General features: G+C 37.7%; 1 protein-coding gene across 1 annotated transcript in view; it reads left to right on the top strand.

Moving 5' to 3' along the window:
* The first annotated feature begins 2889 nt into the window (after window positions 1–2889).
* Window positions 2890–19439, top strand: part of mid2 (midline 2) — a 157026-nt gene continuing 140476 nt past the window's right edge. Inside the window, exon 1 of the mRNA XM_024283792.2 lies at window positions 2890–3341. The gene's annotated coding sequence lies outside the window, so the exon portion shown is untranslated. The remainder of the gene's footprint in view (window positions 3342–19439) is intronic.

Raw genomic sequence — 19439 nt, 5'->3', positions numbered from 1 at the left:
ATCTAAGGACAACCATTGACTGACCGTATGGAGATTGATCCTGTAATGTATGTCAAATGGTGAGGAAGGCAGATTTACTCATGCAAAATTCAGTCAGCAATAATCTGTCTTGGTAAATAATGCAAGATTCTTTGTGATGAAGAGAGGTTTAAGACAGAGGCATAAACAATGCTGAAATACCCATCCTTATCCTGACATTAAGCTGTCTTTTTCTTAAGAAAGTCGACATCTACTCTCAGGAGGCGCAATGGATGTAGTTCTGTCACTTCCAAACAGCACTTGTATTTAAAGGTAGTTTAAAAGCTGTAATTTTCTTCTGATTTTGTTGAGCAGTAATCACGCCCACACCAGATCACCCGCTGATTTAGAAACATGTAAAAGCTCCTCTTTATTCCTAAGTAGCTTGTTTCCATTAGGAACTAAAGCCGGACATAGAATATGTTGATACAAAGCTTGTTTTCTAAGTATGTACAGCAGATGTTGTGTTCTTGCTCAATCTGTGGCCAGCTTTGGAAAATGGTTTGGGTTAGAAAAATACAACAGTTTCATTTCTTGACATAATCCACAATCTGTTTTAAACTGTCACCAAAATTGAATTTTTCTGAACTGATGGAGCAGATTTCACAGTAAGGAAGGTTGCATTGTGAGTCTGGCACAGTATGATGTAATGTCGCAAGCTCTGACCTCATCTGTGTGGTTGACTTATCTGGCTTTGCATGGACAAAAAGAGCCAATGTTTGTGCATGCACATTTCTGCTTTTGTTACATTTATCAGGGTGTGTGTATTTATACTGAGTATATATTTATATATATAGTTTCTTGTGAATACATAGCCATAGTTGTGAAGTCCAACACACTTCCTGTGTACTTCTTGTGAGGATATACACAACTTTACAGATGGACTGAGCCAGCTACATGTTTTCCAACTAACCTGATTCTTTGCCAAAACATACCGGATCCAGATAATCAACAGCAAGTAGGACATGGTTTCTGAAAAACCAGCAGAATGTCGGCCCTCGAGGTCTGGCATCCAACACCTCTGCTTCAGAGTGTCCTAGGTCTCTAGGAGGACTCCTTCCTGTGAGGCATACCCACAGGAATATCTCCCCAGAAGACATTTGAGAGAAAAGACGGGACCACCTCAACTGACCTCTTTCCATTTGGAGGAGCAGCGGTTCTACTCTGTACTCCTTCCACTCTACGGACGTTATCTCTAAAGCTACTCACATACCAGGCATACAATATGCTTTCATGAATGTGCTGAATAGATATTATTGAATGTGAGGTTACCCCATGGTGTTCACACTGCACAAGTGTTTCATACTGCTGTGCTGCAACTGCTGCACCTTTTCTTCCATCTACGTAGCAGAGCAGCAGGCTGGGGTTTAGGTTGTGTGGTGCTGGTTTTGTTTTGGTCACTTTTACCCCTTTTGTCCTCAGCTGCTGGGTTTTGTTGTGTTAATTTGGAGTTGGATCTTAGTTCTGATTTGTGGACATTATTTATTTGTTTTTTATCAGGTTGATTTTGGTTTGGCAGCCCTTAGCAGGGAGTGCTGACTCAGACAGTCAACATGGCTGGGTCAGCAGTTTCCCTGACTTATTTTATTTTTAACCAAGGTTTCAACTTTGTTTTGGTTTGTCTTTTTTATTTTATTTTTTTTAACCAGCACACTAAATATTTCATTGTTGTTCCATTTCAGGAAACAGGGTTTTGTTTATGTAATATATATATATATATATATATATATACATATATATTTTTTAATCACTGTCCAATTTTCGCTACCGCCCTGCCTCCCTGCGTTTCTGGTGTGAACACCATGGATCGCAGGCTAATTGAACGTTTAAGAATCGGTATTTAACAGGTCTCATGCCCAGTGTGTCTGTAGCTTTTCGCCATCCATCCTCTACCCCAAGTGAAAGCTGATTGGATAACTACAGGACGACTTACTGCTCTATAGAAAAGCACATTTAATGCTGTTTTTTTTTTGAGAGAGAGAAAGAGAGAGAGAGAGAGAGTGAGTCACAAAAAGTGAGAAATCACTGTTACGTCTCCAATTTGGAACAAGCTATGCTGACTGGCCCCAGACACTCTTCCTCTGAGTATTTTACAGCTTCATTCTGTGTTTTTATATGTTTTCATAAAGAGTTTGCAGATTGTGGAGTGCAGATATATATATATATATATATAAACCTCCAAACTCCTGTAACCTCCTAACTGGAGCTCCCAGTCTTCTGGTAGAGGACCCGTGTATATATATATATATATATATATATATATATATATATATATATATATATATATATATATAAAACAATGAACAATACAAGCTTGTGCTGTTTGTAGCCCATTGGGCTAATTACAGTTGTGACATGCAGTGTAGCTGTTTTACAAAGTAAGCCACATGAGACAAAGAAAAGTGTATTCTAGCTTGATTGTGGGGATAAAGTTGAATGGCTGGCATGTCTCCCCTGCTGATCCTGTGTGGCCTCCAGCATGTTGCAAAGCTACTGTGTCCCAAATACATGCAGTAGGTCAGCTTAACATATTTATTTCTGCTTGCAAATATTTAGTTGTCTTGGACAATAAATCTGGAATAAAATGAATATGGGTTTGACCCCCCCCACACACACACACACACAAATGCATAAGCAATAGTTCAAGTTTTTTGCTTTTTTTAAAAAAAAAAAATATAGGAATGTATTTAGGTCTCTAATTTGTGAATGTGGTTTCCACTACACTGATCTGTTTGTGTAATTATTATTTAAGAAATAAAACAAGTAGAATAACATGATTTGGATAAAAAAGGAGGGACTTTTTTTATTAATAGTTGCTTGGAAATCCAATAAAAACCCAAGATTCTCTGGAAGCTCCGTTTCAGAAGGTAAACAGAAATGACAGCGACTCCGTGAGGCAACGCGGGAGGAGAGCGCGGGTGGAGCTGGAGAGACGTTGCGCGCACAGCTCGGGTTTGTCACAGAGGAGCAGCGGAGTAACTGATCCCAGATGCAGCCGTGAAAGACCGAGAGCTATTCCGGTATCCCTGTGGGTTGCCCACGTGACTCCCCAGGGAGCGTTTGGTTTGGGGACCACGTCAGGCGGGAGGGACAGCGCGCAACGTTGCGCGCAACTGAGTTGGAAAGCAGCGCCCAGAAGAGGGAGACGCGCTCTCGCTCCTCCGGCGGCTCTTCATCCAGATGTGTTTTGGGGCGTTGACTCTCGCGTCTCACCCACTCTGATGATCAGACGGAGCTTTGTCCAAACTTTACGTCCAGGATCTGCGATCTTCTCCAGCTGTTCATCCACGAGTGCCCATCCAGAGCCGTCACGGGGAGCGGAGGTAAGCTGCGCGTCTTTGTTGTGTTTATTTCCGGTGGAGCTGCCTCCGAATACGCGCTCAGGAGGATACGCGCTGACTGAAGCATCCGTCCATGCGAGGAGTGCGCATTCTGTTGTAATGACCCTCATCCATGGAGAGGGAGGGGGTGTCTTAAGAGTGTAGAATGAAAACAAGCAGCATCTCTAGCCATCTGATTCTGTTTTAATGAGCTGGACCATTTTCACACCAGAAGCATATTTTTTGAGAGTCAGGAAACTGTTTGTACCACGAGATTACTTTGACTTACTTGCAACATTTAAAGCACACCGCACTTGTTATGTGTGGTTTTGTGTAGCACTTCAGAAACCAAGGCAACCACCATGAGTGACACCTGATATAAGGACCTGGTGTCAGTGTCAATGTTGAGCATTCTCAAAGCCAAGAACAGCTCTTGGACTGTGACATGCACAACAAATTAGTTCTCAATTAAAACACAATATAACAACTGTTTTTTTTTTTGAGTATAAGTGCCGTTTTGTTTCTTTTTTGCAAGGTTTGGCAGGAGGTGCGACCTTTCCTTCAGTGCGACTTATTTATGATTTTTTTTATTCTTTATTTGCTCCCCCCCATTGCTGCAACTAAGGCCCAATCTCAGTTTTTTCCTTCTCCCTCCATTTGAAGGGGCATTTTAAGTGCAAGTGTGGAAATGTATTTTTTAATTTCACCCTCCAAGCGGAGGGATACAAAGTCCACTGTCGTGAGGGTAAACTGCGCCTTTCTTCACGAGGGTGTCCTCTGAGGCACAATAGTTTACATTTAAGTGTAAGTTATGACTTTTTGTTGTAGCATGACCTTTTTAAACTTATAAAACCACTGTTATGTATATTCAAGCTCTGGAAGCTCCACGCTAATGCTTTTTAACGCTGTTTTTCCTAACTCTCCGTTTGGAGGGCTAAATGAACGGGAAGGGAGAAAGGAAGAATTCAGTTTGGGCCTAATCCTCTGAAAAATACGTTGTTAGTTCAGAAACCCGAAGAGAATGCAATGTTTTTGCTTTCCCTACGTGTTATAGTGGTATTAAGGAGAAAGTAGCACAGCGACAGGGTGTAAAATATCAATGGGCAGCGACTGATCAATAATGTATGAGTCAAAACAATGCAGGGCAGGGAAAGAGGGGTCAACTGTCAGGAAGTGCTGCTTGTCCCTTTTTTCACCCATTGATTCAATAGAAACCAATGCATTAATGACACAATAAAACCCACAAGCCGTGTGTGTTGCTGGAGAATTCAGCGCCACATTTGATGAAGTGGGGTTTCACAGTCTTTTAAAGTGATTTATGGTCCCCTGCACTCTTCTCTTGCTCTGTGGTTAATGCACGATCAAAGTGGCTAATGAGACGGGTCTCAGTGCGCGGGGGCTCGCCATCCAGATGCAGCCGAGCTAAGTCGTGAGAGAACAGCTGACACCCTCATTCATCATGGCTCTGCAGGACTGCTCTCCCCAATCTATCCACGGCTGCCTTTTCCCCTCCCTCCCGTATGCTCTCGGTTGGTAATTATTATGATGTTTTAATGATGACAACAGCAGTCATTTTTTTCTGTGACGGGGACAGAGGCGTCTGTCGGTTGACATGCTGGAAGAATCTTGCAGCTGCAGAGGATTCCAAGAATAGAACTGAAAGGTACCTGTTTGACTGTGTGTGTCTTAGCTGACATTCCTCACATGGAAACAAAAAGATTTTTTTTTTCTAAAGAAATAAAATCTTTAAAAATACTGCAGTTTTCAAACTAAAACTTGCAAAAGCCAAAAAAGTTTAATAAAGAAGAAAAAAGTACATATAGCTCACACTTTTGGGAGAGATTTATTTAACAAAATGACATTCAGCTTCACCGTTTTAAGCTAGTAACTTTAGCATCTTCAGCTATCAGCATTATCATCTTCAGCAGCCAAATTCAACTTACAGCATTCACACTAGCATTATCGCAGGTAATGCTATATATTTAGTTCATAATTAAGTTACGGTTTTAAAGTTTTAAAAATGTAGTTTTAAAGTGTTCACTAAATGTCTATTCTGTTCGGCCCGCGACCTAAGGCGTGTTTTGGATTTTGGCTCCTTGTGTGATTGCATTTGACACCCCTCCTTTAAAGTGTCTTAAGGTTGTGTGGGGGTGGTTGTGTGCCCTGCGACAGTCCGGAGGCGTGTCCAGGGTGTACCCCGCCCAACAGGGACAGGCTCCAGCAGCCCTGAGACCCCCAAAGGCCAAGAAACTGGATAGGTAGAACTTGTGTTTTTAAAACTCTTATATCAGAACTAATACCCAGAATCCATACTATCATAAAATAGCTAAAACTTACAAATATGCTATGATGACATTTTTAAAATGCTTTCAGTTAAGTTTTTATTTTTTTGATCAATATCATATTTTTGTGTCTTGATTGCTGCATCAAATGCTACGCTTGGTTTGAGTCGATTTGGAATATTTATGTGTAAAACTGTTGGAAAAACAGAAGTGAAACATCTCTTAGCATTTTGAAGGGTCACCGGAAGATTTGTTGATACAGTGACCTTAAAGTCCCACTCTGAGGATCTTTTAAGTTATTTTAAAAACTGTCCTAGTGGCCTTTTTCATGATTATTAGTTTTGGGACAAAATTCTTTGTAGGTCATAGTTTCTGCAGAGTGGCAGGAATTCATTAAAAATTTGCATCTGAGTTGTTGGCAGAGCACTACCAGTGCATCAAAAATGGCGAACAATATTGGAGCAGAGCAGAGAAGGGAGCTTGTGCTTTTTTTAAACAGCATTTTTGCATAAAGAAATACCTAGAAATGCAATTTTGAGCCTAATTTACTTAATATATGTCTCAAAAGGTAAATATAAGTTATTTTGCAATTAAAATGTCAGCTGATTTTTAAGAATTATGTCTTTTTTATTTAGAAGAACAGAAAATAAATGCTGGTTTAAATTGCTTTTGTGACCTAAATAAAAAAAAAGAAAGTCTGGATAGTTTGAATGTGCTTAAAAGCTTGATTAAAAATATCCTGTTTCTAGATCCACCTGGACAAAAAAACTAATATATATTTGGTCTTTTTTGAATGAAAACTTTCTATGCTTCCGATAATCCTGTAACCTATTTGATACATATTAATATCAAACAATAACAGTTTATGTTGGAACAGAATAGTGTTAAATCTTTCAAACACAAGGCACAACGATGAACTGTTAGAAGGCTTTGAAAGAAGAAGGTTTTTATCTCAGTTTTCACACTCATGTGATCCCAAATAAAACAGTGAAATCTTCATGCCAATTTTTTTTTTTTTTGCTGAGGTTGGTTTAGCCTTTTAAGCTTTGGAACAGAGAGCTTTTGATCTGTCTGAAGAGCACCTTCTTTCATCACATTGCTCCTCGACATCCATCTCATAAACAGCCTATTGTGCCAACTGGAACCCAGATTAAACATTATCCTGTTAACTTCACAATTGCTGTTTTATGCCGTTTCTTTTCTTTCAGAAAAAAGGATGTCAGTTAAATTTCCTGCAGGGCATTTTTATGGTTTTTTGATGACGCAAAACCTAAAGGATAACGAAGCCAATTTCATTTCTGATTGGGTGAATCCAAAGCTGGGTCTCCTCTTTCTGTGCTGTTTTTTTCTTCTTTTTTTACATACTCGCGCATGAACCCTGCTTGCTTTTGTGGACCCCTGTGTGAGTGTGGGTGTGTGGTGCTTTTCTTATCCAAAAGACTGACAGTGTGGCAGGTCGGCCTCTGAAAGAAAAAAGATGTAGCAGCAATTGAGCTGAGCTGGAAACCATGTCTTTTTCAACGGAGAGGCTGCAGAAAAACACCCATCTGCTCAACACACAGCTCATTCAGAGTACACAGTTCAATTAAAAGGGACTTTTAGTTCAAGCTGTTTTGGGCGGACATCTCACAGCTGCAAAACTAGAGGAAGTGCTTTTACAAACTACAAAAACAGCCCTCAGAAAGAAGTCGAGAATTCTTTAAAGAATATTTTCTTTTAAGAACCCCTCTGATGACAACAGCGTTTTTGGTGTTTTTAACCTGTTCTTGTGACCTTTTTCTCATGATGGAGGCCATATATAGCATTTTGCACAATTTTTTTCATTTAAGTCATTGAGAATCCAGAGCAAAGACCACTGTGAACGCTTTTACAAAAGATTAAAAGCTGATTGGAGTGAGACTTGAAATAGGCAAAAAATCTGCCGATCAGGTAAGAAAAATGTCTTACCAAGAATTCCTATTTTTAGAAAAAAAAATCGCTATTTTCTTAAACTAAGATTATTTTGCCATTGAAAACTTTCTTATGTCTATTTTTCTTGCAAGACAGAAAATAAGACAATTTTCCTGAAACACTGCCTTTTTATTTTCTTACAATTCAGTTTTTAGTAGAATATCACAATTAAAAATGATAAATTCTCACAACTAAGTTTATTTTTCTATTTTTTTCTATATTTTTCTATATCTGAAATGCTTTGAATATGACAGAGGAAATAAGGATGCAACTAGGAAAAAGTGCACAACACTGTCATTCCTCTGCCTTTGAGTTCTATCTGTGACAACGTCTCCAACTATCACATCCAGCTGAGTTCAGCAGTGTCTGCCACTGCTGTGCTGACAGGAGCGTCTGACAGACAGTTCATCATTTGATGACCACAGAGGTGAGGGGGCGGCCTCTCCTCTGCCACATTATGCCATCGAAATAGAAGATATGATGAGAAGTAGCGGTCCTGATATCTGGAGCTTTCTGTGCTCCGGGCTGAAAGCTTGACAGAGCAGTCTGTTTATGTGCAATAGTAGTCATTGATGTGGGCAGTTTGAACTGCGGGAGGCAGCTGCTTGAAATTCTTTAAAGCCTGAACTTTGAGGATGCATGAAAACGATCAGCCCAGGAGCAAAGCGCAAGATCAAGCTATCTCGTGGGGTGGTTGTCTAATTAATCCTCCCTTAGGGAGACGGCTGTGTCCTCCACGTCCTTCATACACATTCGCTCTCAAGCATGCATGCAGGCACAACCTGCCTTCATTGGAGGATCCGGAACACCCACGCGTGCAGGCATGGTCGGCTAACCAGAATGTCTAAAAAGCACAATGTAAATCATATGGTGAGTGCTTTTATTTAATCATTCCAGCTGCTGGGTTGATGACATTGACTGTAAGAGAACTAGAGTGAGTGTGACGTCATTCAAAGAAAACGGCTTACCTCTGATCAACCAACAGGAAGTCAATTCAGTATCAATTTTTGTGACGTTGCCAATTTGAAGCCAGAAATCATTGGTAAGCAGTGATTGGTCCGAATCGGTGTGAGTTTCTATGGCAACCACTCTTACCAATCAGGAGTGAGCATGAAAGAAGAAGAATCTGTCAATCAAATGTTTGATGTGAAACCACCTACCTTTTTTGAGGCATCTGATTGGTCAGTTTATAACTTGAATAACTTGTACTACGGGAAAAAGTATCATGTAAAAAAGGAATTAGAAGAACATGTTAAAAAAAAAAGAGCAGAGCAAGGATGGTTATTCTGACAAATATATAACTCAGTAATAGATGTTTATTTCTCTAAAGAAGTTTATGGGATTTTTGCGTCTTTACAAGCCTTATTTACAAGCTGCCAGTAGTACTTTTTATGGTTGGTACTGCACGTTTCTGGGTTGTAATTGGGCAGGGGGGTATGGGTGTGTGTGTGTGTAGTGGAGTGGCAGTACAACCACTGATTGAGCCGATTTTGAAAGGTACGCTCCAAGTTTTTGGATAAGTTTTATTGTGACTAACGTGTAACAGTGTATGACTGTTTTTTTGTTAAATATGTTATTTAGGAGTTAGAATAGTCACAGTAACATTTTTAATGGTATAGTTGTTGCAAACAATGTCAGGAGTTACAGGTATTGTGAGTGTGCTAACACGGCTAATGCTGCTAATGTGGCTAACGTGTAGCATGTCACAAACAAGTTCTAGAGTCCCTGTGAACACAGTAAATAGAATCTAAATAACTGACATATTTATCTCTGAAGCTTTTGTTCCTCCCAATGCGTAACCTATGACTTAATGTTGAAAATAGACCATTCATTGATGGTGGGCCTCATAATCTGGTATGAATGATACGCTAATTTTTGAGCCAACTTTGACTCTAAATTCTGGAGTTCAATGTTTGTGACTCTTTTGTAATTTGATTTCTTTTTTAGTTTATTTTATACAATTTAATGGTCAGCTACCCATTTAAGCATAAGAATATGCTGTTGATTTGTCCTGTACTATATGTCAGCAGTTGTCAGATCGTGTGTTTAATAACGTAATATAGCTTTGGATTGATGACATAGTTGCTTGAAGGAGGACTAAAGTGAAAACGACAGCAGCCTTTCCTCGGCTGTCACAGCTTGTTACTTGAAGACACTTTCGGGCGTGAAAGGGTTGTAGGGATCTGCATTGTAATTTAATTCCTTGGGGGATGTTATCTGCATTCATCGCCCCTGTCTTGTTGACCTTTGCTCCTGTGCTACAAAAATGTAAAAGATTTCCATTTTCAAACCATAAATGACCGTTTCTCCACCATCTGGTTTCTTTTTTTCCTCCTTTACTTTTCAGTCCTTTCTCTTATCCCTTAAGTTTGATTTGAAGCTCACAAATACACATGAACACATCACTCCATCAAACAGGATCTAAATCTTTTTCTTTGTAGTTTCTAATCATCTCCCTGACATGACCCGTCCTAAATACACTGAGTGGTCTGAATACAGCGAGAACATTTACACTTGACAGCTATCCTCCTCATCGCTCTGTTATCTGGGTTTATTTTGTCGTCTTGATAGCATGTAATTAAATTTAAGTAAATGTTTAGAGGGACTGCAATTTCACAATCATGTTCATCGCTTTGTAATTTAGGCTGCTCGTTAGGAGATATAATCATGCTCTGCTTGTGTAATTGGGTCATCTGCATCCAAAACCAGTGAGATGTTTCTTATCGCGTCCAAGCACAGACAGCCGCTGGAGTATTTGGTTTTAATGGGATATCAATGAACATGGTCTCGTTAAAATGTTTCACTGTAGTGTGAACTATTTATGAATTATATATAACTCTTTTTTTTAAGGTATGAACTACTTTCTCTAGTTACTTGAAAATAAGCTTTACAGTAATAAATACATTGGGTTCAGAAGTTCCTGTTGCTGTTCTAACCATGCAAGATCAAGAGACTTGAAACCATCATCCTCAAATGCCATAATGAGATGCATACTAATTATAAAATAAATGTGTCCATAAATCGGTGCTATGAGGTCTAATAATATGTATAATTCTAGTTATTTGAATGGGCTATATGCATGACCTACTTCCATATTTGGTATATGACTGCTCAGTCATTTCCGGTTGGGGCAGTAGACCACTGTTTACATGGAAATAGTGGAGTATTTGGAGTTTAAAATATGTAGTTTGAAGCTACCAAGAGTCACTATAAGTATTGTTTGTTTCTCTAGCAAAATACTCCAAAATAAAAATGCAAAAAGGATTTAAATTGTATTTTTCGTTCAACATAGCAAACTTTAAAGGTAACTTACTAAGGCTGATTTTATTCAGACGTGTTTACGTGCGACCAGCTAAAAAACAGATGGAAATTCTTGTTGGGGTTAAGTAATAGGTGCAGCTAAGATGCAGATTGCTGCATTGTTTTATGTATTTTAAGTACATCCAAAGCTAAATGCTGTTACTAGTCGCATGTATTTAATGAAGTCCTGTTAGCTGTCATGCAGTTAAAGCATGGAGCGCATCATCAACACAGCCGCAATCGGGAACCATTTGGTTTACCTAATCCTCACTTTTCCTTCAGGTCCGTGCAGCCAAGAAAAAAAAAGTTCATCACTGGCTGCAGCATTTAGAAAACTACATGTGAATACCTTTGTCACTTTTCATTTGGGCTGATGCTAACTAGCATGAAAGACACGTCTAATTATCACTGTCTTTATCTTTATGACCTGTTAGTTGTGTTTTAATTTCTCTACAGCAGAGTGTTAATACATTTTGTAAATGTAGTTTTCAGTGTCAGGTAGAAACATTCCGAGATATGATTCCCTTTCTTAAAAAGGCCCCAACACAGGTGAAGTGACCGCTAGCGCACACTGGTACTGCTCAATGACGAAGGCAGGGAAACCTCATCATCAGCTGAGAGTAGGATCAGTATTCTGAAAGTCACTTCAAAGTTTAGTTAAATGCTCAAAGTTTTGTAGGGAAGTTTTAAATTTTCTAACATCACTGCATTTCATCCCAAGAAGTAATATGATCACACAGTGCATGGTAGTGTTTTGTAAGTACTGGGTGTTTGGTGTTTCTGGAAGGCAAACTTCGATTTTTTTGGTAGGCTTTTGTGTGTAAACATAACAAACTAACATAAAATGTAAGAAATAACGAAAATGAAACAATACCAGGTACAGTACACGAAGATTTGCTACGTCAATGCATACAGTGAGCTACAACCAGAAGTAAACAAACAGTCTTATTTTAAACTGGAAATACGTCACACTTTTGCATGCGTAGAATCCATTGTGATTTCTATTTCCGGTCAATAAAAACCTCTAGGCTTCGAGGTTGAGGCACCAATCCCATGTAAACTGAGTTGAGCATGCTTTTAGCATACTGAGTGTCTGATAATTATGTAATACTTTAAATAAAATGTTAATTGTAGACATTTTTAATTACAGCCACCAAGGCCAAGTGGGCCCTATATGGTTTAAAATTGGGCAAAAAATGTGGGCCCCAATTTGGGTTTGTCCATAGTTTCCATGGTGGCCTCATCTGTGTTTTCCTTAAGGGTGCTGGTCTCTGGCCAGTGTAGCTCGCTAGCACGCTACGCTGGCAACTGGCTAGTGTAGCCCACAGACTGCCCACTGTGGTTCCAGCTGCTTTGAGATCATCAACTAACTCCTTCCATATTGTTTAAGGTCAATTTCTCACTGTTCTCATGATCATGGAAACTCCACCAGGTGAGATCTTGTTTGGAACTCTTAATGGTTATTGATATGCAATACAAATAAAAAAAAATATGCATTCATTAAGTCAATTTCTTGATTTTCTTTGTGATTTTCCATAGCTCATTTTCAAATGAATATAATATTAAGATGACAGACTGTTCATTTCTCTTTAGATGGGCAAACAGGTAAAATACTTATTCCTACCACTGTACTGTCAGAGACTTTCTAACAAAGATTAGATCAAAGCTGTTTTGTGACATTCTTTGCTATTCAAGAACACATCATACACTCCTGCAGTTCCTCTACAAAAAAAAAGCTTTGAACAAAGGATCTCCCTTTGACATTTTTGTACTTAAACAGATGTTTTAGTGAAGTCGGCATGTTGTACATTTGCGTGATGCTTTTCAACATCAATCTTCTCAGCATCAACATTTCTCCCTGTTGAGTGAAAAACAGCCACAGGGAATTCCCCCAGGCAGCATTTCAGGAGGGAGAACGCTGGAAGAGTTTGTTTTTAAGACTGTTTAAACCTTTTTTTTTAAGCTTTTGTAAACCCAAAATATTTTTTAGCTAAAAAAAAAGACGTCCACCCCAATGTGGCATCCAGGCCAGGTCTCTGATGCTTCATAAGACTATTTTTTATGGTTTAAGTCACGATTTTTTACACCACGAGAGACAAGTAGAACTTGGTATTTATTTAATACTTAGTGTGGTTTAAAATCATTATTACTATTATTATTTTTTGTCATCTCATAATAAAAGAATTAAAGGTCTTTCGGGTAGTCATTCTAAAACTAAAGGGCTCTTATTTTGGCAGTCCATTAAACTTCCTGTTGAAACAGAAGTATTGAAGTAGAGAAAGCTGGCACGATTAAGAAAGATTCAAACTTTATTAATAGAGGTCGTTCAAGAAAAAAAAAACTTTTTAAAGGTTTACCTTAATAAAAAATGCAATTTTTAAAAGCATTAACAGTTTTGTCCTTTTTTGTTTTTCTTTTTTGTGGCCATCATTTTCTCCTTGAAGATCTGGAAAGGAAAATAATTTCAGCTATAAAAAAAAAAAAAAAATAGCTGTACCAAACCTGTTTATGACACTGATACTAAAACAATCCTGAACATTTATTACTGTCATCTTTTAGAAGTTGAAATCTAAATCAACAATTTTTTATGAAATTCATAAATCTGTGAATATTCATAAAATGGAAACAGCTGTTGTGTAAAAAGATAAACGCTGCAAACTCATGAGACATCTCAAAGCTCTGTTCCACCTGTTCATCTCTATTTTAATGGTGTCTGAACTGAAGCAGCAGATTCTGATTGTTATGTCGGTTTACTGCTTTTAAAGGCGAAGGGAGAAAACCTTTGCCGAGCTCCTTGCACTCCTTCACACTTAAACTTTGAAGTTTCTACTCTTACTAGGAATTGCTCATGTTTAAATATTAATTCTACAAAGAATCAAGTATTTCTCTTATATATATTGTAGGTTAAGATAAAAGAGAAGTGAAAAAAAGGAGTGTTTGAAAGGTTTTTCTCTATTTTTAAAGCCTCCAACTATTATTTACACCCAGAGATTCACACAAGTCCCTCCAGTTTTTTGTTTGTTTTTAATCAACACACACATGCCAGCTTGTTAAATTTAAATGAGAAGTGTTTTAGTGTAAGATATTTGAGAAAAACATACATTTATCCAGGTCGTTCATTGTTTTACCTGTTGGGAGCCACTCCAATGGTGTTTTTAGCTTGTTATTGTTATTTTCTTCTGATGATGGCAGAGATACTTAAGAAAATTAAAGCTTAAAATGGCATTTCTGAGTATTTCTTGTATTCAAATCGTTGTGAATCAGGAGCAGATGAAAAAACTTTGTGTGATTTAGAACATTTTTGTCATGTTTAAAATCCAACATACTGCACTTTGTTGGTCTTACCCAACATTCCCTGGTCTCTCTTCTCCTTTCCACCATTCTTTGGTGTTCTTTATTGATAATAAAATCTCCTAAACTAGAGCATGCTGATAAATGATCTCAAAACACCATCTTGATAGAGGTGATTAGCTTTGGGCGTATTTGTTTTTTTTAAAAAAAGCCTTCAACAAACATTATGGGATTCTGTCTCCTCTGCTTCCATGCTTGTTATCCTGCTCTCCACGTGTGTTTAAACTGCTGCTGTACACAAATCAGTTAAAGTGTGAAGAAAATAGGTAGAAGTGGAGCCAGGAGCAACGAAAGTGAAGATGAAAACAAACAGAAAATGCTTTTATTTCTTCAAGCTAAGTCATCTGACACTTTTGACTGAATTGCACTTCTTGCTAAAACAGTAGTTAAAGTGTAGCTGTTGTCTGTTATCAAACTTAGTTATATGGAGCACATATAGGGCAGGAATACGCTGAACCACAGTGAAGCAAAGATGTGGGCTTCAAAGAGAGGACATTTTTTTGAGTTGTTGCTGGGAAAAAGATAACAGCAGTTTCCAGAGGGTTTCCTTATCAATATCTGACTCGTGTTTCGGGCTTTCGCGTTCAAAACTCTCACCTTCACACATCACTTAGCCGATTTTTTAAAGTCTGTATTTAAGTTCTACATACAAAACATCTGGTCATTGAGCGTGCCAAGAAAGTTAAAGCAGTTGGACTTTGACCAAATAACTCGGTAATGGTAGTAATGCATAGGTAGTGCCCTTTGGAAAAATTGCCAATCAGGTAGGAGAAATTAATAATTGCGGTTGGAATAGAGCTATGAAAGAAAAAGCCTGAAGCAAGATTGAACATTTAGCACCAAACCTGTTCCAACTGTGAGTTTATGTGCTAATATCAGGTAGCGACAGTCCAGTGGGAACACCGTATGCTAACAGCGCGTCCTTGAACATGCATCACATGCTCGGTGTGTACGTAGCATTATGTATACTTTCCAATAAACTTACCACATGCAATCAGATTTTTCTTTTTAATGACGTACCTTGAGGTAGACATACAAACCACCGTTGCCCTTAACATGCAGCCATTCCTCTCTATGTCCCTCAAAAACTCACAGCACCAACCACCCATTAAGGGGTTTTGTGACTAAGAATCAAAGTTTAGTTTCATGTGCAGAAAATGAAACAATAAATAGAAAAAAGTAGATAAAAAGAAACCACAGATCATTACTCCACCCTTGTCCAGTCAAATTTAGTGTTGTGAGCATCCAGCATAAGAAAAAAAGCATAAGATTAGGTAAATAATCCAGAGTGGAGCTGATGAGAGTTCTTCTGTGCACGTCTATTGTCTTCATTCAGTTGCAACATTAATAGTTCTAGTTGAGTTGATACCAACATTACGTGACTCAATAATGAAACTCTCCCAATCTCATTTATTATATTGATCCATTTCTTGTACCACTTAATCTGAAGATTAAAAAAAATATAGACGTTTTAATTAAATATGCAATCCTTGGACACAAAAGCTTAGTTTTAGATACAAACTAAAAACAAATAATAGATTTTGCAAGTTCATTTGACTTTTTATGGCTGCATTTAGGGAAATTTCCTTAGTGATGAAGATCATTTGATTTTATGCTGTTAGTTGTTTTTTTCCCTGCTTGGGTTTGCACAGAGATTCTCTGTCTCTAAACTATCAATGCAATATTTGGATAATGATTTCTTGCATTTTTCTTATTATGTCCTTTTTTGCCTCAGACTGCAGCAGTGACAGCTCAAATTATCCTCTGGTGTTTCGACTTACACTTCCCCTCAGAAGAAGTCCCCTTTTGCTGATTTTCCCGTCCTCCTGCATGAACATTCTCTCTTCTCTGAAGTTGGTTCACAGTTTAGGTGCAAATAATTAATGACATTTTGAAAAATCCCTTTCAAGATGCTCGAGGAAACTGCACAAGTGAAAAAAGGAAGCACAGGAAATGCCTTGAAGCTTTCAGAGAGAGGGAAAGAGAGAAAAAGTAAAGCTATGATGGAGTCAATTTTAATGTTTTTGCTCAAAGTAAATCTACCAATGCTGTTTTTTTTTAACACTTTTTCTTTGAGCGTGAGTTTGACCCAGTTTAGCTTCTAGTTGGGAGGTAATAGAGCCCATAATATAAAATATTTGTACTTTTTCCTGGTGTTCATTCTTTTTTTTTTCTCTTCTTTTCCCAGTAGAAATGAAAATATGTTTCTGAGCATTTAGTCATTGTCTCAAATTTGATCCACACATTTTTAACATGGAGTTACTGTATTAGAAACAAATGATTTATCAAAACATTTTGCATCCTTTTAAAGGGGCCATACCATGAAAAATACACTTTTTGAGCTTATAAGTGTATTACACTGTTCAATCCTCACTATAAACAAAGCGATATTTTGATCCGTTCTTGCATTCCTGAGTAATCCCCTAAAAACCTACGCTCTCAACAATAGCCCCTCCCATACCCAAGAAAATGAGCGGGTCCTCCCGATCTGATGTCACAGAGTGAGAACAGCGCCTTTCAGGAAGAGTCTGCTCTGACAGCTCCACCCCCAGTCTAACACCAAGACTCAATTTCTCCATGGAGCTAGCAGTGATCAAAAAAAAAAAAAAAGACACAATAATTTAGATATTTTAGATGCAGAATACTGTATGTATTACAGTTGTGTCTTGTCTTCAACAAATACCAGCTCAAACACCTCCCACCACCACCACCTGGTCGCACGGCGAGCGTATTTGTGTTGTAAACCAATGTAGCGATGGCCTACTAAAGGCAGATATATGGTGTGTGCATCCATCTTTAAAAAAAATTTGTTGTTTAGGATGATGTCATGAAATAGGTAGCAGGAATTTTAAACTCACTGAAATAACTAATATTTCATAAATAATTAGATTTTTAGTGTTCCAAAGGTAACATATGATCGTATATATGGACATGGTTCAGTCTGAAAGGCTTGAGAAAATTATCTTATGGCCCCTTTAAAACAGCAAGTAGCCATTTAAAGAAATAAATTACAATAGATGAGTTGTTCTCATCATAAAGTTTTGAAAAACAGCAAAACGTTTCCTGCCAAAAGGGTTCTTAAGTTTTAAAGGTGGCAGCCATTGCAAAATAAATAAATTCTACTGCCTCTAGTGGAAGGATGGTGGACTACATGGCAAAAACATATTAAATATATTTATATCAATCTGATACAGTTCACATATTGTAAAATTCATTTGTGAAATGATGAGATTTTTAATAGCATACAATGTTGCATGGTTTCTCAAACGGAGAAGCTCTAGCAAAATTGTTCTGATCATTAACATAGTCAACATTGTTCTGCTTCTCCTGGAGGGCGTTTCAGTTTAGTCACTAGGTGGAGTTCACGCTCTAGCAGAACACTTTTTTGCAGAAGAAAAAGCAAAGAATGAGCAAAAAATGCTGCTTTAGACCACAAATGGTTACTTTAAAAACATTTCCTTAAAAGAGTTTCTCATTCTAAGAAGGAGAGGACCACGAACCCTCACACACATGCCAAACAGCTGGTCTGACAGAAAGTTCTGGTGGCCAGCTACACATACATGCATGCTTACTAGATTGGTCTCTATTTTTATGGATCGATTATTGATCTATTCAGCTTAGATTGATCCAAATCGATTAATTGATTTTATCAATCCAGCCCTAGTTTCAAATATAATACACTTCTAGGGTTATATAGTTAAAACCTAAAAAATGCATTTTTCTAAGACGTTTTGTCATTTGTGTATATGTGTGAAAGGATGGATGTTCATGCGTGTGCAGATGATCCTTTATAGTGACAATTATTTGGTATGGTATATGGTAAAAAATCAGCACAGATGAGTTTGTCTATGATAGTCAGTGAGAGTCTGTGAATTAAAAAAATGATCATCTTTCAAATGAGAAACAAATAATCATTTAAGAAACTGTTGTTTGTCTGAAAGACTGAACTGATGTTAGAGTCTTGCTGTGCAATATTAAACAAAGTTAGATAATAAAAACAATGTTTGGGATTAGCCAGTTGTCTTAAATGTTCCTCTTTGGGTTATGTTACCCACCTGGAGCAGGGAAACCACAGTCACTGGATCCCAAGTTTCATGACGTTTCCTCCCTCGAGTGAGAGCCCAGAAAACGATCCTCCTTACAAATCCGAGTTCAGCATCAACTAATCTTGTAGCTTACTTGCAGAAGTATTTAGTTTGTGAGAAATGTGTGCAGTTTAAAATTCATTTAGGAGCTCATGAAAAGATGAGTGATAGAGCTGGGGGGAAGGAGGGGGATGAAATGAGAACAATGCTCACAAAAGTACTCAGTAAAGGAAAAAAACACAACATGCTGCTCCTTATTGTAGAAAGATTTTCCATTTCATATGTTGTCATTACAGCATAGACTAAAATGCATTCACATCTGCTGTCTTTGTACATCTTAAATTGATCATCTCTCTTTGCACAAATACTTAATATTACAGTATTTTGCAGCAACTCATGATAAAAAAATATTTTTATTTGAGCTGACTGTTAAGATTTGCCTGACATTTCTGCTGCTTTTTTCTACAGGCAGAATTATTTCAGCATTTTACATCAACCACAGCAACTATGAATGATGGTTAAAATTGTACAGAAGCAAGTCCTTCAAAAGGTTTAGGATTCTTGAAAAGCTGAGCGCTAATCTCTCCAATGAAATGCTGTGGCAGTCAGCCCAGGATGCTGATCCCAAGCAGCACAAGGAAAACTATGAAGAAAAACAAAGACATCTCACTCAAAAAAACTGCATTCCTCAAGAATACTACTTTCCTACCATCCAGTAAAAGTAAAATGTACCATAAGAAAAACAAAAATAAGGCATCCCTGTTTAGCAGCATAGATGTTGCAATCTGATCTTCTATCTTCTTTTGGCTTAAATTGTATTGTAAAGTAAAGAAGTAATGTGAGTTTTTTTTCTAATAGTTTCCTTTAAAAAATCTTTAATATTATTTACAGGCATGAGGAATGCAGCCTTTATATGTTGATGGCTTTTATTTTGAAATGCATCGCAAAATTAGGCAGTGTTTAGCTTATTTCATGTACAAAGACAATTCATATGGAAGCCCAAACTGTTCTTAATTAAATAAATAAATACAACATTATTTAATCAAGCAACACTCCAATAAGTCTTTTCAATAAATAATTGACCATTTTATTATGAAATACATTTCATTAAAATTTAAATGGACCATTTTATT

Source organism: Oryzias melastigma, linkage group LG10 (assembly GCF_002922805.2).
Source record: "Oryzias melastigma strain HK-1 linkage group LG10, ASM292280v2, whole genome shotgun sequence".
NCBI classification, from domain to species: Eukaryota; Metazoa; Chordata; class Actinopteri; order Beloniformes; family Adrianichthyidae; genus Oryzias; species Oryzias melastigma.
Note: the sequence above shows the minus strand (reverse complement) of the source record. Positions and strands in the feature narration are given on the sequence as shown.